We start from the raw sequence: 21411 nt of genomic DNA on the forward strand, positions 1-21411 counted from the left end.
CTATGATGTCATTTTCCCATTCACGCCAGTGGTAAAAGTCCTCCACCATAGCTGGAGAAAGAATAATATAAAATTAAAGCATGAAATGATCAGAGGAAATAATCTTGACAATGAAGTAATTTCCTAGATTGGTTTTAAGTATGACTTCTTTGTCAGCTTTAAATAAAAAAATAAATAAATAGAAGATGCCATAATTTTATTGAACTTGCCTGATGAATGAGTAATGGGTGTATGTAAGAAATGGTCTCTGTTAACTTAAAATCAAACCATATGCTCAACCCAACTAGAACAGAACACCCCAAGAGCAAACCCCAGTCTCAAGCCAAAGAATGGCATCTTCAGAACCAAGTATTGCTGAAAGAAAAAGACTCAAGAAGTGGGATGATGAGATCAAAGACAATTCCACTGATAAATAGACATAGGCCTATATTCAAACTCTACATTTTTGCTTGACATTCAAAGCTGTTCAGTGATATCTTAAATCCTCTATCAGAAACCTTCTATAACTTACACAGATTTTTTTTCTTCTAAATAACTAATTTCAAAATTTTGCCTCTAGACTCTTTTTTTAAAATAGCATTTTTTAGTTCAGTTGAAAGTGAAGCCCTTGCATGTGTTTGTATTTTCATAGGTGCCAAACTGATGCTAGGATCCAATCCAACTTCTTTTGAAATCAAATGGAATTTTTCACTTGACTAGAATTCAAGCATCTGTTATTAGCAATTTCAGAGAGAGAGAAACTTAAAAAATAATGAAAAATGGGGAATCGGGACTTACAATTCTCTCCGTCACCTTCTTTACATATAACTTCAAGTTCTAAAGGACACTGTATGATTTCTCAAATGGGTATCGAGGCTAGCCAAAAGCAGCAACAACAACATACTTGTGAAAATCTTCCACTCAGAAAAAGCGATAGCATTCCCTGGAGTGAAGAAAGCTCTCTTCTCTTTACGAATCAGCTGCAATACTGCTGTTAGTGCCTTCCTGGAACACTGCTTTTTCCAGCTCAGACCCGGTCCGAGCAGGTCCTTACTGAAAGGATTAAAATGATACAGCTCAGAAATGGTTCAACTCTCAACTCGAGAAAAATCAGAAGCGAATCATGCTGCCCAGGCAGAACTGCGCAGAGTGAATCATCAGCACCAAACTGGTTTTGCTTTACAAGCAAGCAACAGTTTGCATATCTAGGACTATATTCATTTAGCAAACAGACATCAACAGAATTTGCTCAAGAAAAGCGCACATATGTTTGGGGTAGGGATCTGACCTCTTAAGAAAAGGGAAAGCCAGGCTTATTTCAGGATTATGAGGGTGGTTTCACTCTAGTCCTAGGGGTCTGTCCATGATTCCTCTTGTAAAACTGACCTGAACAAGGTGTTCTGACCTCTCGCAATATCAACTCATCAAGACTTAATAGCTGGAAAACATGGTTGTAGCAGCAGCTAAGCTTCAATTTAGTTTGCTTAAACTATCATTACTGCCCATTCACACAGCTCACTTCTTGTGTATCTGTAACGTATTTGCAACAGAACAGCCACAAGCTTTCAGGAGTTTCCTACATCTCCCTCTATGCAAGGCCTCCTAGTTCCCCTGGTCTGAAAGCTGCATAATCTCCTTTCCTATAGGGTAAGTCAAGCACAAGAGCAGAGAACTTGGCATTTATATATCAGAGCACAGAGATGCTCTGGTGTTAAAGTCTTTGCAAACAGAAGACCTGGAAATGCAGGAGCTGGTAGAGCAGGTTTTCTATCACTTCAACCTCATGGACAGCTTCTTCACCCAAAAAACCTCATTTCCCATCACAGATTGTAAAAAGCAATCAGAACATACCCAGGTTTTCATTAGCCTAAATGTACAAATATTGTACATACATTTCATAAGATGATATTCACATCCAATCTTGTACTACTAGAAGTCACTTGGACAGAAACTCACTTCATCATCCACAGGATGTAGATATTCTTGGAAAGTGAACTTTAGCTGACTCTAAAAATTAACTACAGCCACAGCATTGCTTTTTTCCAAGCTGTCTAGTTTTCCTGGTAAAGGCATAGAAGTTGAAAGCAAGGCTTCCACAAAATGATTTGATGTAAACATGTTAGGTCAGGAGTTTCTCTGTGCTAAATAAAGATACTTTTCACAATGATCGACTAATGCAAGTATTTCAGTTTTGTATGAAATGTTCAAGTTTTTCCCTTAATTTTCTTTTCTTTCTACCATACTGCGCTAATGAATGTGCCGAAAATAGTATTTCAAAACACTTCTTTATAGACTTGTAAGAGATCATGCTCAGTCTTGAATAATTTGATTTAAAAATATTCATTTCTAGCTAAGGGATAATATTTTATAGTTTTATTTTGCTTTTCATTCATGCCTGCAGTCCATCACAGTGCACTAAAGCAACCTCAAAAATCCTCACTAAGGAGCCAAGAATATTTGAAGTTATCCTCCTTCGCCAGCAAACAAGTAAGCCTCGTCAACAAAGGACTTTGGTGCTGTAGAAGGTGGCTCCTGTGTTATCTATAACTTGCTAATCTAGCAACAAAAAGGTGTCCACTTTCCTCTAGAGACCCTTCCAGTCAGCCTGAAGTCTGATTTCAGATCCCTCCCATCTCAAAAGTCATTCTCTAAAACTCTATTTCATGCCCATTCTCAGTCAGACACACAGAAAAGACATTTTTCTTCTATGACTCATCTGATCAGTCTGTGACCCAGTTCATCTAAAATCCTTAAAAATGACAACAGAATGAATTATTTTTACAATCTGATTTTTTGTTGTTTTTTGGCCAGATTTTTTGCATGAGCACAGCAGCCCATAACAGCAGCATAACATAATCACACATCTACAGACCAGCATCCTTGCGAACTGGCCATGGGGTCAGGTACAGACGCGCTGCTTCCCACCGAGTTACATCTTTAGCCTCCAAGTTCTGAGTCCAAGTGCGGCATACGCTCCCATTTTCACACACACAGCTATACGCTATGTGTCATCCTCTCCTACCTTTACACGTCAAGACTATTTTATTTTAAAAGTAATTAATTGGAATAATTAGGCTGTCTGCACAATTGCTCCATTTCTTGGATTGCTTTTTCCTTCAAGCTTCGTCTTCTGAAGTAACAGGAATACAGGAGACAAATTTAACATCCTCCAGTGTTCAAACGCTGGAAGGTAGCGCAGAGCCAGGAACGCCTGAGAAATCTCACTTTTCGTCCTGCCTCCTCCAATGACTGGCTTTTAGATCAACATGGCAAGAAGCAGTATGAGGTTTCCAGGAAGCGGGTAGCTTGGGGTCTAGATTTTGGCCAGGACACAAGCGCTATCTCTTTCCAGGTTGGCCACTAACCTTGCCCATAGGCAAGGCTCTATCTCTTCCAGGGTTCTGTTCTGTTCTTCTTTGTTGGTACTTTTGTTTTTTGGATTTTTTTTTTTTTTTTTTGCCTCCCTCTTCCTTCTGTTTAGATTGTAAATTCTTTAGCGCAGGGACTGTCTCTGCAACCGTACGGTTACACTTTGCATAGCACAACAAGGGCCTGATCTCACCAGGGCCTCCAGGCATTATTTAATATAAATGCAGATAGAGCCTATCATCACAAGCCATGCAAAATACATGCGCCACACACTGGTATATGTTTTCATATGTTTGTAACACATTACCAAAACCCAAGACTTTCATGTTTTACTACAGCTTTCTCCCCTCCAAATTAAACACATCAAATTAAACACATGAGGATGGGGGCTGGGGAAGAAAAAAAAAAAAGAAAAAAGGGAAAAAAAAAGTTTGAGATGTTAAGTATGCCAATGAAATACAAACTATTTCAACAGCAGTCTTTTACTTTTCTGAAAAAGAAAAAGAAAAGATGCAAGTGTAACTAGACACAAACTCCAGGTGAATCATCAGCGAATGAGGTGCTGTTACCCTGGGGCTGCTGCAACTTGAAATAGTAAGGAGAGCATGTATGCAAGATCCTTGAATTTATTTTTTTTTTTTCAAACATATAAAAGCATGTATGGTTGAAATAAAAAATAAAGCAGATACAGATGATACTTGAAAGTTCAGAAGACTGAAATATGGCAACAAGTGGAACCATTAGGTCAAAAAATACACAGTTTTTCTAAGGTCAGTATCTCCATAGGAAAAAGAACAGAAGTTTAAACATCTTGAAAGTAGTGGTTTTGGAAAAAGAATTATTTTTAACTCTAAATGCAAAGTCTTCACCTCATTTTCCCTATCCAGCTAACTACCATTAGCCTTAGTAAAAGTTTGCCTTCCAGGAGTAGGCCCAGGTGGCTGTTTGGTCATAGCCATTAATTTCATTGGCAAGGAGCACAGCCCAGTCTCGCTCTGAAGATAACGCCTGTTAAAAATATATCCCTGTGCTAAAAAGAAATGCTTTTTATTGGGGAGGGGGGGCAGAATTCAGAGGCTGCTATAAGCTTACACCCATCTACAGACATTTTTGTGGCAGCTTGTTTCGCGTTAGCCTAGATACAATTTAATACCATTTAATGTACAAATCATTCTCACTAACAATGCAATTGTTATTTCAATTGAGCAAAACCAGTTTCACCATTTATGTTGCTCGTCTAAATGAAAAACTACACCTTCTCTTGTGCTCAAAAATATTTCTAAAGATAAGAACAATCAATTTAAGTGGAACCAGCTTCAAAATGAAATGCACTTGCTGCAACCAAAACTGCTCAGTGTAAACTTAAGGAGAGGTGAACTTATTATTAGTTTAATCTAGTCGTATTTGAGATAAAGCAGTTCATATTTTCAGAACCGAAGAATCAAAATTATAATTGTTTTTGTCATTTGCACAGCAATTTTACTCCTGAATGCGTTGTTTTAGGCAGGAATTAATAAAAATTGCATGCGCTTCAGGTGCTGTGTAGCTCACCCTTTTCCACACAGCCCAGCCTGGAGCTGTGAATGCTCCTTTTCTTATTATCAGTTAATAATTCTCTCTCATTGAGGCAAATTAGGAACTTGACTGTGTTAGAGAGTCCAGAATGCTGCTAGAGGCAAAAAGGGGCTAAATGGCAGAAATTCCTCTCTGAGCAAGATGCATGAAGCACAACATTGTGTCCACCACAAAAGCTGCTCTGTATTTTTGATCCTTTCTAATTTAATTAGCCCAAGAGGTAGCGCATTAATTTGCCAAGAATTCTTCTGATGCGAAAGCTGCCCTCATTGCAGCAAAGGGAAAAAATAACCTGCCTGCTACAGTGGCATGCCAGTAATGAAAGGGGGTTATTTTTGTGTTACAAATAGCATTGCAGGGTTACAAGAGACCTTTAAACCTTTTTATCTCTGGTTGGGTCATATGTAACACAGTGTAACACAAAGCACTAATTAACCAATTCTGGTCCAGAAATCTTTTTAAATGCTTAGAGTAACAGTGTTAGAACCCAGGTCACAGACAACATTTCTCTTTTTATTTGAGAAAAAAAAAAAAAAAAAAAAAAGATCTTATGTGCTGTATTAAAAATAGCATTAAAAAAAAGAATCAATCAGCAGCAGAAGCCCTGTTCCATGGGATTCCACATCCCAGACATTTATCCTGGCTTTGTTTTCTTTATGTTTAACGATATTCTTTATGTGGGCAATCTGGAGCCTTCAATTCCCTTAGCCTGTCTCTTGGCTCTTAATGCTGTATTTGTTTGGTAAATTGTCTCCATGTTAATCTTCTCCATCAAATACTTGGGGTCAGATTTGAAAATCTTTGATCAAATCTGCTACCACCCAAGCTTCTTCGCTGCCATGTGCTTCTGATATGTTCTTATGCACATTAACGAGTCATTTACTCATTAAAGAACAATGAAAAACATGCATAGTATGAGAAGTCCTTCAGGATACTTTGAACTGTTTATTAAATCTATGAAATCATTTCTCTCACTTGCCTTAAAAAGGATAATGTTTTCAGGGGATTTCTGTATCCTGCACTACCTCCTTTCTCCTCCCTTTTTGCAGTATAAAGTTCAAACATTACCCTTCAAAAAGTTCTGACCTGCACAGATTCATTTCATAGCAGGAAAAGTAAACATCAAACGAAGCAGATTTTATCCCTCTCCCCCGCCCAGGAATCGAGGGGCGCTCGGCCCCGGCACACGGGACGCAGCCCCGCGGCCGCTTGGGCGCTGGAGACCAGCGAGGCGCAAACAGCAGAACCCTTGCGTGAAAGATCCCATCTCCACTTCCACTTGCAGGCCGCTCGCACGCTATTAAACATCTCCACTAAAACGGTTGTAAAAACAAACACTAAGGGCTTAAACCAAAAGTAAATATTTCCAAAAACTTTTTATAAAGCATTTTCCTTGACTAGCTGCAGGCCAGGAGGAGAGGAGCAGCCTGGCTGAGCACATGGGGTGAGCTGGGAGCAAAGGTGGTGGAGCGACCAGGGAAAGGACCAGAGAAGGGCACTGGAGCTGCTCAGGGCACTGGCAGGATTTTGTCCCTCACTATTACTAGCCAAGAGTAGTATTTACTTTATAGCGGTTTCCAATAATGTGTTTTTCTGTTGTGTTTGAGGTCAGAGGGACCACAGAGTGAGCCGCTTCCAAATCAAGTCTGAATCTTTTATTGCAGGATTCTTTTAGCTTGCATAATCATTTATTTTATGTTTATATTTGCACATGGCACCAAACAAGTCAAAGTAAATGGGTTTAATCAAATGAGGAGCCCCCTTTTCTATGTTTTTAAAAAAACTAGTGTGTTATGGAACTTGAAAGAAAAATGAGACTTTATGTCAAATACAGCATTTTCGAGTTATTAATAATCAATTCCTAGAAGCTGCTTTTTAACTACTTTTACATTTTCATGCCTAAAAAAAAAAAAAAAAAAAAAAGAACAGAGTGAATGCTACTGCTGTTAAAAAAAAATCATTTGAGAGCTGTTCTTTTTGTTTGTTTGTTTTTTCCTCCCCTCTCTCTGTTAAAATGACATCCCGTACTTTCTGGACTAAACCCTTGCCTCGGATGTTCTCTTACCGTTTTCACTGGCTCTCTAATGCATTTTCATTGCCAAATTTTGCATATGTGTAATTATATTAGAGAAGGCATTGCACAGGAATCTCAGTGACCGTGCATATGAAAAGGAGGGGAAAAAAAAGAAGAAAAAAACACCTTCTGGAGTGCAGCTCTGAAGGAACTCCTGAAGTTTTAGTATCATTTTAGTCTGATTTACGAAGATACTGTGCTAGAACTGATAAAACACTCACCAGTTGTGGGCTTAGCTTGGAGTTGGCTGTGTCACCGCAGGGGAGGAGAGTTATGAACTGTTTGAGCATCATCTTAGAAAATCCATCGGAACAATTCAATAAACAATGGAGTAAGAAGATCGTTGGCTGTGATGAGGCACTGGGTGAGAGCCTTGAAGTCAATGGGAGATTTGGCATTGATTTTAATTAGGCCAGGATTTCAGCCAGTAAGCTTTGGGCTTTTAGCAGCCCATTGGGAAAGTTGCCAATATTGGAAAGAAAAGAGGCTGGCCAGCAGGAAGAGGAAGTTCCCGGATTTCCCTGCTGTGTCAACTTCCTCTCTCCAAGTTCACGGAGGGTGACCAACCTCGCGCTCTGGCTCAGCCCGAGCGGAGTCGGGATCCACGCGGTTCCACACGCACAACAAACAAAACCAGGCACTGATTTTTCCGCTTCCACTTGACTTCTAGATCGAGACATTCACATGCGCCTTTGTAGGAGGGGGGCTCTGCCAGATTTGGCTACAAACATTCAAAACTCAGAAAAAGCGTAGAGCACATCATCAAGCTATTCAGTTCAGTAATAGAAGTATTTTCATAGTGATTTCTAAATCATTTGTCTACAATTAAAACCACCTCACTTCACCACTACTGGAGGACCAACACATCATACACCATAGAATAAATAGTACTTTCTAGTTTGACCTCAGGTGCTTTAAACATAATTGGAGAGCTTTCCTGGAGATGAAGCATGTGGATCATCTGCTCCTACACTAAACAAGTCAAGAAACTGAACTTTGATACCACACTCCCTTGGCAAGTGGTTTCTCTATGAGACTGTCACTTCAGAGCAGGAACACCATCATGTTACAAACCTAGGGCAATATTTCTTCTGGCATCTAGAACAATGGTCCAAGCAGATTTTTTTCTCTGAAACATTTATCTTTCATCTTTCTGCTTAACCTGAAGTTGTATATTTTGTTTTGTTTTTTTCCCTTTGCCAGTATTATTTCATCACCTACCTCAGTTTTGGCCTGCAAATGGTTGAATCCATTATTCACTGCCCTTAATAGCTGTGACTCCACAGCAGCTTCAAGAAAAGGGACATCCTCCTACAAACAAATTCTCTTCTCTCATATAATTTTAAGGCCACCAGCTGCAAAGGCATTGCTCCTCAATTATAATGAGATAACAGAGGATCCTATAAATGGTTCTGAAGTGTTATAACTTAGCCAGTATATTTTGGCAAGGACCTTTCCTCTCAAGGAGACATTTACATTAATTAGCAGAGATTATTCCTGCTACCTTTCCTCTCTGCCTTTAATTATGAGTGCCCCAAAATCTTTAAGATTTTGTAGGGCCTAAGGTATTAGCTTACATTCTGCCTAGACATCACTGAAAAGCCTACTATCAGACTAGAGCAATCCTGAGGAAGTTGAATAGCAGACTAGAACTAGGAATTACCACACTATATGCAAAGTTCCCATGTACACACAACTAATTTTGCATGTTCACACAACTAATTTTGTATATGGCACATACAATACTTCAGTAAAGCAAGAATTGTTCAAGGGCTAGTTAAAGCAATTGAGGTGCATGTGCTGCCTCAAAATGTTCCAGAAACCTGGGAACTATTCATATAAAAGTTTTCTAGTGGAAATACTGGTTGGAAATGCTCCTAAAAATGAAACCTTTAATTAATATCTAATTGTTTTCTTTTATTTATTTAAGAACAAGCCTTTTCATACCAATTGCTTTCTGAAGATCTCTAAACACTTTAGGTACACTTCTGAACCTAGTATCACAATCATTTTGTTAGATGAACTAAATGAGAAGTAGTAGGACTACTTCTTTCTATACATCTGTTTACATAAATATGTGTTTAGATATATAAATTAAATTCCTAGAAAATAGGTACCTGCTGCTGCATTTTGTTTCAATTCATCAGGGTAAATTTAACATCGTTGAAATTAAAGGTCATATATACTTGTAAGCAAGAGGCAAAATTCTCAGTCTTTTGAACTAATCACAAGACCAAAAATCCCTCCTTATACATATGGGGTAAAAACACATGAAAGAGCACATGTTGGAGGAGATGACGTCAGTCTCCTCCATTATTGGCATTTTATGTGAAAATGGCCTTAAGTAAACAAGACGGCAAGTAGAAACAGTTAATTTAATAGAGGTGTCATTTCTGAAGATGAGTGCTTGTACTCTAGACAGACATATTAGGGTATTTCTGCAATCATGAAAGGTTCATTAATAATTACGTAGTATCTTCCACAGATTTTACTGACTTTAAAGACTGTTCATTTTCTCAAAACCAGTTGCTTGCCAGGAATTTTAATTTCTCTAATTACACCAAATTCATGAACATAGAATAATTATTTCAGTGAAATAGGTAATTTTTCAAAGCACTACTTGAAGTAACTAGGACATCATTGACCTTCACAGCCCCAAAACATTAGCCTGTCATGCGCCAGAACCACCTTCAGCAGCAGAGGGAAACTGCAATGGACTGTGTCAAGTACCTGTGAATAACAGTTCAGATTTTTCCAAAAGCAATTTTCACAACACGGCAAGGACTTTCAACTTCCAACACTAGCTACTGCATTAAGTTTTACTAATCCTTACAAATTAACAAGCACCAATTTATAGATGATCCTGCACCTATATACTTGAAGTAACATCTATAAAATAACAGGGCACAAAGTTATGAGTTCCCTCACCCTTCCTTTTTTGCTGGAGGATGTGAGGCTTTCTGTTTATATGTTAGCTAATAAGAAATTCTATTTAACATCTATTACTTTCATGCTACTTCTATCTTGATCAAAGGCAAATTCTAATTAAGAAAATACTGTTGAGGTATGTATCAATCACACACGTTAGTCAACGATCTAGATTTCCTGTTCCTGCTCATATGCCATCTATAAAATACAAGAAGTTGTAATAATTTTACTGAATATGGATAATTTATTAATACTAAGTGCAAACATAGTCTCTGAAAACCATGATGCTCCTAGAACCACCGTACATACATAAAGTTAGTCAGAAAACATTATACTCATTTAGCATACCTACTGAAGGCTTTTTGCAAGGTATATCAGTAGCGATTAGCACCAGCAGATAACTCATCAAAATTTTTCTTCTGCTCAACTTCCTTTGAGACTTCAGTATTTCCCCTCAAAATGCAGTCTTCTCCATTTCTTTTGGTGGTCTGAGTTAAGGCCACGCACACTACCACGCAAAGTAAGAAAACTGCACATCAACAACCCAGCACATTAAAAACACGAGTATATACACCAAGAAAAGGTAGTTTGAGCTACAATAGTCCTTCGTAAGCAGCCGAGGTAAAGCACCACTCTCCTCTTACGACTGCTTAGGTTTCTGTAGTGAGAAAGTGTGGGTTTCCCACTGCAGCATTTGATCTGCTGCTACCAAAATTTAGCTGCAGCCCTCAGGGGAGCTTTGCCACACATTTGCTGCGTATCCATACACAAATCATTTCACTGCACTGTGTATTGGGTTCCCGCCTGCACAGCGGGAATAACTTTTATCCCCCCCCCCCTTTTTTTAAATCTATTTAGATGGTAAATTCAAAGCAAGATTAAAGGGCTTGGGGGAGGGATGGAAACCCACACATCACCTCAAAAAAAAAAAAAGAAAATCAAAACCAAACAACAACAACAAGGGGCAAAACTACCCACAACAGCAGCAAGGAGGAAGCCCAGGAGAGCCAGCGCGCCTGCTCGCCTCGTGGCGAGGCCAAGGGGTGGGCAGAGATGACTTCCAGCAGCGAGCCACTGGCTCCACGCAGGAGCTTTGCCAGCGTGTCCCTCCCTCGGGCAGGGCTGCCCCAGCTTTCCAGGGCACTATCCCCAGCAGCAGCAGCAGCTCCCTGCTGTTCTGGTGCCCTCAGCAACCCCAGGTGCTGCCACAGGCACAACCACCTTTGGCCTAACGTCAGCTCTATACTGATGTCAACATCGACAGTTTTCACTCTGTTTAGTCAGAAATTCTCACCTCTCTGCTTACTAGACATTCACTCCAAATCTTTCTTCTTTATGTTTCCACCTTCATGCTACATAAACACTCCTTCTTTCAGTACCATTTTTCTCTCTCCTTCTCCTTAGGAAACTCTGCTCCACTAAAACCCTTCTAAGATATCCATGTCTTCTTTTGTTAAGAAGAATTTGCTTTTTGCAAGTTATTATACTGCTCATTTTGCACGAGTCATCTCTCATCTCTTCAATATCTCTGCTAAAAAAACCTTACTACTAGAAGCTCCAGAGGAAAGACTGTCTCTCACTCTTTCTATACAGTAGCACAAGGCCCTGATCTCAACTGAGATCTGTTCACACTGTTGCAATATTGCTAACATTGCTTCCCATTTCTTCACAGGTTAAGAGCGTGGCTTACCCAAGTGCCTAACCAAAGACTTTTCACCAGTTTCTAGATAAAGGAAACATTACTTAAGGCACTTTTCCCTTTTGTTTTATTTTGATGCAACATTCTAAATATTTCCAGCAAGACAAGTTCTTGCATGGAATAAACATACATCAAACTCTGCAGTAGGAGAACCATGCAGTAAAGTCCCAGGAAAGGTCTCTTGAGTGTCTCAGCACTTACACCTAGAATGAACCAACTGCTGCCCTCAGGGGTTTGAAAGGATTTTCCCTGAATGATTTCCACTTCATCCCTTATACTGCATTAACTCACAAATACTGATGCTGTAACAGGCAGTTACAAGCAACATACCTACTACTTTTCTTCTTCCCATTTTTCCTTTCCCCCCTCAAAACCCAGATATTTCTGTGGAAAACAGAAGCAGATCAAGTATTTTTAATTACTCTTGGGTCATTTGCATCGTATACTTTCTGAGCCACATATCTTTAATATTTATAGCAGACACTGAGAAGATTTAACATATGTAGTGATTTTCACCAAGTAACTCCATACACTTCCTGAATACAAAGATGTAATTTGTCACTATTTATACAACCTGCTAAAAATCCAGCTAGTAATTCATGTGAACAAATTCTTTCTCTAAAATTTTAATTAAAACACAAATGCCTTGCACACTTCAAATTGTAATATCATGCACATGTATTTTAACTCCTGCCTGATCAGAGGGGGGTTTTGTAAGTAAGATGCTTTCTCACATCTGAAGTTCTATGCAATTAGCTGAATGCAATAAAATACATATTTTAAGACCACCCTAAAATAGCAACCCTAATGAGAAAAATGTAAAGCAGAAATAAAACATTTAAGAAGTAATAACAACAACTGGTGGAACCAAAACCAAAGATTAGTAAAGACTAAGGCAAAAATACTAGTAACATAGCAGCAATTAACATGTGTTTTAAAGAAAAGTTCATATTCTTGTGAGAACACTGTAAAAGTTTTTCAGAAAGGAATCCATAAAACAGGAAATTTACCGTAAAATTGAAACGGTACCTCACATGGGACCTAAAGGTTGTTTTACAGCGACTGCATGCGCTTGTTGGTTCAATGAATGCAAAAAATAAGTTACGATTATGACGCACGGGGGATAAAAAACAGACGCAAAAAACGTATTTTTTCCTCAATACTTCCTCACTAATGTGTCCCCATTGCCTTAAGAGTCTTTCATGTTAATGAGAGGTTAAAGCAGTCTTTTTGGATACTTGCATTTGTGTATGTATATGTAGACACTACATGTGAGCTACATAAAGCCGTCCACCAAAGGCTAAATTCTGCTCTCAGATGCCTACACGCAGCTCCAATTAAAGTCAAGCGGAGCTGCGTGCGCATATCTGAGGGATAGCTGGCCCCAAAATGTGTTTCTCAAGTTGCTGAAAATCTCCCTGGAACAAAATGAAAGTGATAATAGGAACAGAATATAATAAAATAACTGTACTCTCTGGAGACCCTAAGATCACATCCTTTGTTTCTCTGAAACATTCTTTGGTAACTTTTCAGCTCTGTCACTTTTTATTGCCCACGTTCCATAGTATTTCTTTCTTCATCATTGTCTATTTTATCACAAGTCTAATTTGTCAGTAATCTTCGTATCTTAAAAAGAAGATACAAAGATTTCTCTAGATCTGTCTTCAGGAAGTGAAAATATATAGGAAAGATATTTGACAAATTGACACTCAGCAACTATTCCTGGGAAATACTTTTTTTTTTTTTTTTTGTTATACTGTTTTCTGTTTTATCAAGAACTATGATTCATAGCTTCTAGAAACTAGGGCCAAGTGGGGTGAAAAAAAAAAGTTATTAATATCCTAAAAGCATACATGCCTTAGTCCTGTCACAGATGTATGTTAAGCATTGCTCTTACTACAGACCTTCTCAGAGATGCTTCACATTTTCCTGGCCAGACAGAACAGCATTAGCCAAGCAAGCAATATTTGCTTATACAAGTTAGATTAACAAAACAGTTCATAGCACAAAAGATACTGCTACGCTGCGTAATTACCTCTTGTGACCCTGTTTCTGCAAAGTTTGTTCACATCAGGCGATACCCACCTTATATTCATCCTAGCTTCTTAACTAATAGAAATCAAACTGGAATCTTGGAACAAATGCTTTCTGGAAATAAATCACTTTCCCCCTCGCTTTAACGCAGGTTAGATTAAATTCATCCTGAGAAAGGAACAGTGAGAAGTGGTTACACGCTCCAGTCAGTTTGTGTAATCTGGCTGCATTTGTGGCTTCTACTTTTCTGGGAAGGAGGTCTCAAATGGTGTTAGAGTATTTCTTGTATTCTCTAGTCCTAAGGGAAAGTTGACCTTATTTTCATTTTCCCACTGACTGATTCTTCGGTTTGCTGCAGAATTCCAGGAAGAACTTCCTGCAGGAGAACAATATCTGGCACCCATTTAGCTGACTAAGTGAAGGAGCAGTATACTAAAGGCTAGGTCAGACTCTAGTAAATAAGGTAAATCATTGTTATCCTGGATATTGGACCTTTGAGGCAAAGCTGTAACACCTTTCAGGAAGCTAAGGACAGCGAGTTGAAGGCTGCTGCTCTGTTTGTAACAGTAAATGGACAGAGGGTCATTCTTTTATAATGCCTACTGTGCTTTTCTTACACATCTTTATTCTATTAAAAAAGAATGCACCAAAAGTGTTTCCACTTAATTCAGGGTTGGGGGGGGGAGGTGTTTTGTTGTTAAGCAGTAAAATAGCTAAAGAGCTGCTAGCAGGTCCCCTAGTAGCTTAAGTACTAATATAAATGCACTGTTGTCAACAACGCTGCTCTGGGTCAGAGCTGCAAGTGCAAGTCTGCTGCCCTATGCCACGCAGCAAATCCACACTCACTTAAAAGTAGTTTTTGTCTTGGTTCCTCCACCAGCTTGCACAGCAAAAGTACCACGGAGTTCAAGTCTGGAGAAAGTTGAATTTATTCTCTCTGTAGATCATTTAAAAGGTGGAATCCCTTTGATACAATCACCAGCATGCCTGTGAAGCATTTTTCTCCCTTACCAAGGGGAAACAAGCCATACAAGAAGCAACAGAAGGAAGGAACAAGAAAAACATAGGAGCAAGTTTAGAGAAGGTAATTGGTTTCTTCCTTCTATGCCCTACCACACAAATCCTGCAAATCCACAGTAGGAGGAGGGTGCAGTGTGGTCGAGGGTTCAGCTCTCACACACAGCAAGTCAGGGCACTTGGCAAGGTCAGCAAACCTGTTCTGAGTGCCAAGGAGCTCTGTAGAGCAAGTACCATGTAAGCCAGGTCTTCAACAACCTTTTCCCTTAGTGTCCTCTTCCCCAGTTCCAACCCAAATTGGTAATCTCAACCCAAGAAACATTTCCTGATGAAACCATGTGCTCGTTCCAAAACTTTGTGCCAGGAGTAGCTCAGTACATTTGTAACAAAGGTAGATCTTTAGCTCTGGAGATCCATAAGCTGCAGTCACTAGAAGGTAGGGAAGCACACCTGAAAGGTAACATCCTCTGCTGGCTTGCCCTGCTCGTATAACCCCCACTAGATAACCCCACCAGCTACCCTGGGCACAAGAGTCAAGACAAGCTTTTATCATGGCCATTTTCCTGCTTGTATTTCCATCCCAGCATCTAAACTGTGGCCACAAATACTGGATGCACACATGCCTACAATATTTATTGGACCTTTTGGCTTATTTCTTTGTTCTGGGTCATACAGAGACTCACAGAGTGGGCTTTGTGCAGCAAGACATTTCTAGTAAACACCTACATCTCATTCAAAGCCCCTTTCAATGTTGACACCATTCTTAATTTACGTGGTTACTCTGCACTCTAATTTCAGCACTTTTACAGGTGTTGGGAATCCATTGCCTTAAAGTACAAATCCAAAAAGGATTAAATGAAATTTAAAAAACAAGGCCTTTTCTTTGAGGCAAACAGACATATGGTTTTAAATATTTCAAATTCCTAGCTGTACCTGTGAAACATAAGCCTAAGTAAATCACAAGCCTGAGCACTAGTTAACTAGACTAGAAGCTTCAGTATACTTTGATTAGAAGACTTTTTAGAAGACATCTCTTTGAATTGACATTGGCAGACAGATTAAGACGCATCGCACCGGTGCGGCAATTATCCTAAACTCTGTTTGGGACAGTACAAGTGATCTGCAGAGAGCAGTTGCCCTTGAGATGAAGGGAGCAGCGAGGCAAAATACACTGATGTGTAACAGCCAGAGGCTTCTTGAGGGAAAAGTAGGCTCTGGCAGAGCTCCAGCAAGGGTAGAGCAGGCAGCTGTATCTCTCTTGGAAAATGCAGCAACAACCTTCCGCAACAGGATGAAAAGGGGCTGCTCATCTGTGCATCATCATTACCTTCTTGTAATGTGCAGTTCTTTCTTTGGAGCAACTTTACACCAACTTTATTATTCTCGCTAGGGAGGAGCACGTTTCTGTAAATGCACTAGAAGTGTAAATATATTAATGCAATACTTTCTCCCAATTAAATAATTTATATACTGCCCTTATAACTGAAGCATGAAAGACTATGTGGCTTTCTACTAATATTTGAAATGGCAATGGTTCAAGTACTGCCACTTCAGGGACTTGACAAGTTGTAGGTAAAGCAGGAGTATATGTTCAACAGCAGTCACATTATCCGGCAGGCATGTATTATATTGTACTAATACATATACCTGTAGTGTTTGCTACATCACACTAGTGGAAAGTAACATCTATAACACATACTAAATTTTTAGTGCTTTCCCCTAAGTGTGAAATAGGAAAAGATATATATTCCATGGTGCAATATTAAAAATGTATTTTTTCCTCCAACATTTGTGAGAACCTGCAGATCAGACCTCTACAACAGCTCTCCCCAGGCAGGAAAAATCATTTCCTGTCTCTTTTCCCATGAATTTTGCTGCAATTTGCAGGACTTTGTGGGAAATTTGCCACAATTTGTGGGACGCTACAGTCCTCTATGGGAGTTTGCAGTTGTGTACTGTTGCAGCCTGAAGAGCTCACTGAGATATAGATTTCATATGGTGTGATTTAAACACAGTACTTCATGTGGGACTAGAGAATGGACTTGTTTGTTCCAGCTCACTAGGAATGACGTACTCTACATCCATGGAGTTGTGAAATCAGCTGGACAATCTGGAGCCCCATTCATGAGCTATAGGTCAAGGATAATTAGCGGACAGAAAACCAAACCTTCTCCACAGGCAAATTTCAGGTCAAATAGAGAAAATAGATTGAGCAAAATAAGCTACAACAAATATTACATATACTGCAGAGAAACTTTCTTTCTACCTTTCACAAAAATCAGCTCAATGAACGGGATGGCATGGTCTCATCCAAAATAACTATGCTGAGTGCCAGGAAGAAGAGGAGGCACCCTAAGTGATCGTATCTCCGGTAGGAGAGCGTTATAAGATTAACTATCTAAAACTGTACCATCTGGGGGTTTTTTGCTGCTTTTAATTTTTAGCAGATTTGATCGGTGCAAGCATTGTAGTGCTGCTTAACTCGGACAATTTCCCTCAATGAAACTGTTTTAAGGTAAAGAGCTGTATTACAGCACATGTATGTTCAAGGGAGAACATCCTTTACTTTCACATTTACTGTCTCTGTTTAGTAAAGCAAAATTTCAGATTTAAAACTATGAAGTATATATCACTAAATTGATTTCAGCTGTTTGGTAAATAAGGAAATACCTATGAGAGGTGACAATCAATTCAATATTAATAGGCGCTCTTTATCCCCACTCAAAAAGAAGCATTTCTATGTGATTCAACACTTTTCCTTTCCATGGAACAATCCTGGCTTTTAAGCGCGGATGAATACGCTTCAGCTTCTAGGTTGTTCACATGTTTTCTTTTGGCTCTACATGATTTCTTAATGGCTGCATTTACACATCACAAGGCAGAAGTTGCCACTTTGGCTGTCCGATTGGTGGTGCTTAGAACCGGCATTTCGACAAACAACAACAACAACAACTTTTAATACTGATGTAGATTAGCTTCCTAATATATCTACATTAATTCACGTTACGGCCATAATTTAAATCTGCCCAAGAAATCCAATTATAAAGCAATTTTAGCATCCTTTAGTTTCTTGACTTTGGGGCTGATTTCTGTTATTTCAAAGCAAGCGACAATGAATCCCAATGCTTCGTGCTCAAGATTTCACTTTTTAATGTAATCTTTTTAAAGTAGAACACTTTTGCCATGAGAGAGAGAGATTTCTGTACATTTCCCAGGCACTGCTACCATCTGATGTGTAAATCAAGCCCTTTACCTCCTTTGGAGAGAGCAAGTGTGATGAACACTAAGCACCGTAGCTGCTAGCAGAGGCAATTCTAACCGCTGTCAGTGGACCATGCTGAAATTAAATAATTTCTATAGGTAGGTCTGTGAACTATTTTTCTGACCTTTGTAGCATTTGTTATAGATAAATTATTCAGCTCGAGTTTCTCATCTCCCAGATAAGTTTGAGAACGTTCCTGTAAATTCTTTTTTTGACAAACGCTGCGGAAATGACAGCTAAACCAGCCTGAAGAAAGTTCCCGCTGCTTCACAAGCGGCTATCCGAGGCCCATGCTTCATCACAGTTTTTACAACAGGAGGTTTTGCAGAGTACTTTTACACTGCACGCAATTTCATCTACAGCAAAAGCCATGAGTCTAGTGCTTAACAAGACGGACAATTAATAATTCACGTGCACACGTTAAACCAGGTAATGCCATAAAATGAGGGAACCTGCTCTTTAGTTAATTTTTAAACAGTGCTTCTGAATGCTGAGGGGACCACAACCACCTCAACAGTATGTAATATTAACACACAGAAAGCTACATTTATATAACATTTATGTGACAAATCAACAAAAGCACAGGAATTCAAGCAGCAGATGCTCCATCTGCAGCTTGTTCATTTACCTTTTGCTGGGACACGTGTATGTGCATGCATTAGATGCAAAAAACCACACAAGGCACAAAAGATTAAATGGGGTAATCCTCCAGGTCCTCTGCATCTATTGACTTGCGCCAGGCACCTGCAAGGCAGTGACTAGATGATCTCCAGAGGTCCCTTCCAACCTTACTGATTCTATGACACCTTTTGTTTAACCGTTTTTAAGCAAAGAAAAATGGAAGCAGCTTAGCGTATCTAGAGGGGAACTCCAGGAACGTGGCTTTTTGTGCTGCGTGGGCAGAAGCTTGTGATCCTAAGAAATCCCCCTAGAGCCCAGGTTGCTCCATGAGCTGATGGGTTCCCTCCTGCGGGTAGAGCTTGAGGCTAAAAAACACGCAACTCCGTATTTCTAAACACCCATGGATGTGCTTTCTATAAGCTGCTGGTTATAGCTAATACATAGTTAATCTACTACTCAGTGTTTCTTGATTTGAATTTGCCATTCTGACCTACTTTTAGGGGATTTTGAGAGACTACAGTTTACCTGAACGGATATCTTAAATTTATTCAAATAGAGAAATATTTGCCTCTCCCCCCCCCCCCAATGATTGATATTCATTTGGTGCAAAACTTCATAACTACTTTAATCCTCTGCATTCAGTGCTTCGCTATCCTTTAAGCAGATATCTGAAGTGTAGTTACACTAGTATATCACATCCTCAGACTGTTTAAGAGTCTTAAAATTGCAATGTAGGGTAATGGTCTATGTAAGAGAATTGTGGCAATCACTAAGTTACCTTTTGGTGAAACTTAATGCACTGTTTTGGGGATTTCCATCCTGAATTGTTAAGTATCTAGGTTCATTTTTTGGGGGTGTCCTCTACCTTTTTCCCCTCAGATTAGCTTATAAAATCAGTTTGGAGTTTCCCGTGCAAATAAAGTAGCAAACGTCCTTCAAAATTCTCATTTATGAATAGTCCACTTAGTTAAAAAGAAATAGCCTCTTCATTTCACAAGAAGGCAATCTTAAAGAAAAAAAAAAAAAAAGAAAAACCCAAGCCACCACTGTGAACCAGATCAAAATGCATGGCCAGAAACCAGATCGTACGTGTTTAAGTCCTGCAGAAGGGCCACAGTTACCTGCACCACAGGCGTCTCCAGCTTCATGTTCCCCCTCTGAGGGCCCAGCAGAAGCTGAAGGTTATAGGACCATTCTGTATTTTAACAAACAGCAGCTGGAAAGAGTCTTACTCAAAAGAGCTTTCAAGGGAAACCTCGGCAGCTTTCCTCCATACGCTTGCATAGTGGTAGCAGTGGCTGTTCCCTACTCTCTCCCAAGAAAATAGTCATATACTGCACAAAAAAAGGGAAGCCAACATAGCTTCAGTAACTGCATTTCCTCACTTGCCTGATTCCACTCAGTCAGGGAACCAGAACCGACACATGTGACTTGTGACTAAACTGAGACCAACTCAAAACAGAAAACTTGGAAAACAAAATTAATTGTCACAGATCTTGAGAGTCCACTTAATAGTAAGTGACAGTTTTCCCCCCAGTGGAAAAATTGCCATTTTCATATAATTACTTTCTATTTTTCAAATTCAAAAACATGCATATTTTGAAGAAGAAAGGCTGCTTTAAGATGCCTACATGACCCAAACCCATAAGGCACTAGCCAGCACTACTATAATAAAGTGTCATTCAGCGGATAGCAAATTTACATAGAGTACTAATGCATGGTAATACATGTAATATAACTCTGTAAAAGGCTGAATGAGATGAATTGATTTCATTGGCTTGGGACCGCCCAGATGAGGGTGTTATTATCACACAAATTAGTATGACTTGAATGTCTCCCTTTAAACGTATTAGGATAACAATAAAGACAGTTCACCCTAATGTGACCTTCTTCTTCCATAACATTTAACACAGTCAAATTAAAAGTGCAAATCTGTTATCACGGCAAATAAAAAGAAATAATGTACCTCTTATTATTTTAGGACTCTATATCCTAAAATATATATATATATATATATATATATATATATATAAATTAGAATGGCTAAGTAACACATACTTTCAGCTGGAAGAGATCAAAATCTGAACAAGCAAAAAACACTGTTACAAAATTTAAGTTTTGTCACCTTTCAACAAAAGCCACCTATGGATTCACAGTCTCAATATATGCACATTAGTTCACTTTATGCTGCAGTCATTTTTTACTTTTGTTTCTTAAAATTTTTGATTTCTTGTTGTTTTGTAAATGGAATAGGACTTCAGGGGGAATTTGGGAGAAGGAGTTGATTTTTTTGACAACTTCCATTAAGGATGGTGTGTATTAAAACTCCTTTTGCAGCCTTTGGATGCAGGCTCTATATTGAAGTATGTGTTATTCACAGTATTACATGCTTAAAGAGTTAATATCCTGTTCCAGCAAAGCAGTCATCGAGAAGCAAAACTGTATTCACAAGGTGGGGACCAAATTAAAAAAAAAAAAAAAAAAAAAATCTTTAGGCAGCAATTTCAAGGTCAAGAAAGTGATCTTTGCAGCAATTCCTAGAGACCAAAAGGTGCACTGCATAGAGCAAGCAGAAGTCTGTATCGCTTCAAACATGGGTAGAGTCAGAGTGATTTAAGCAGTTGTGAATGCGGTCCAACACACTGGGAAAAAATCGGGTGTATGACAGATGATCGATTTAGCTCGCAGAAGTGTTGCTTATCTCCAAGCCACTATTTGCCAGAGAGTACTACATTGCTTTGTTGCACCCCATTTCAGGGAGGAAAAAAAAATATATTGGCATACGGTGCCACTAAAATAGTCCTGACACTTTCTGCCATAAAGAAATGTAATGATCTTATTAGGTTTGGCTAG

Source organism: Rhea pennata, chromosome 6 (assembly GCF_028389875.1).
Source record: "Rhea pennata isolate bPtePen1 chromosome 6, bPtePen1.pri, whole genome shotgun sequence".
NCBI lineage: Eukaryota > Metazoa > Chordata > Aves > Rheiformes > Rheidae > Rhea > Rhea pennata.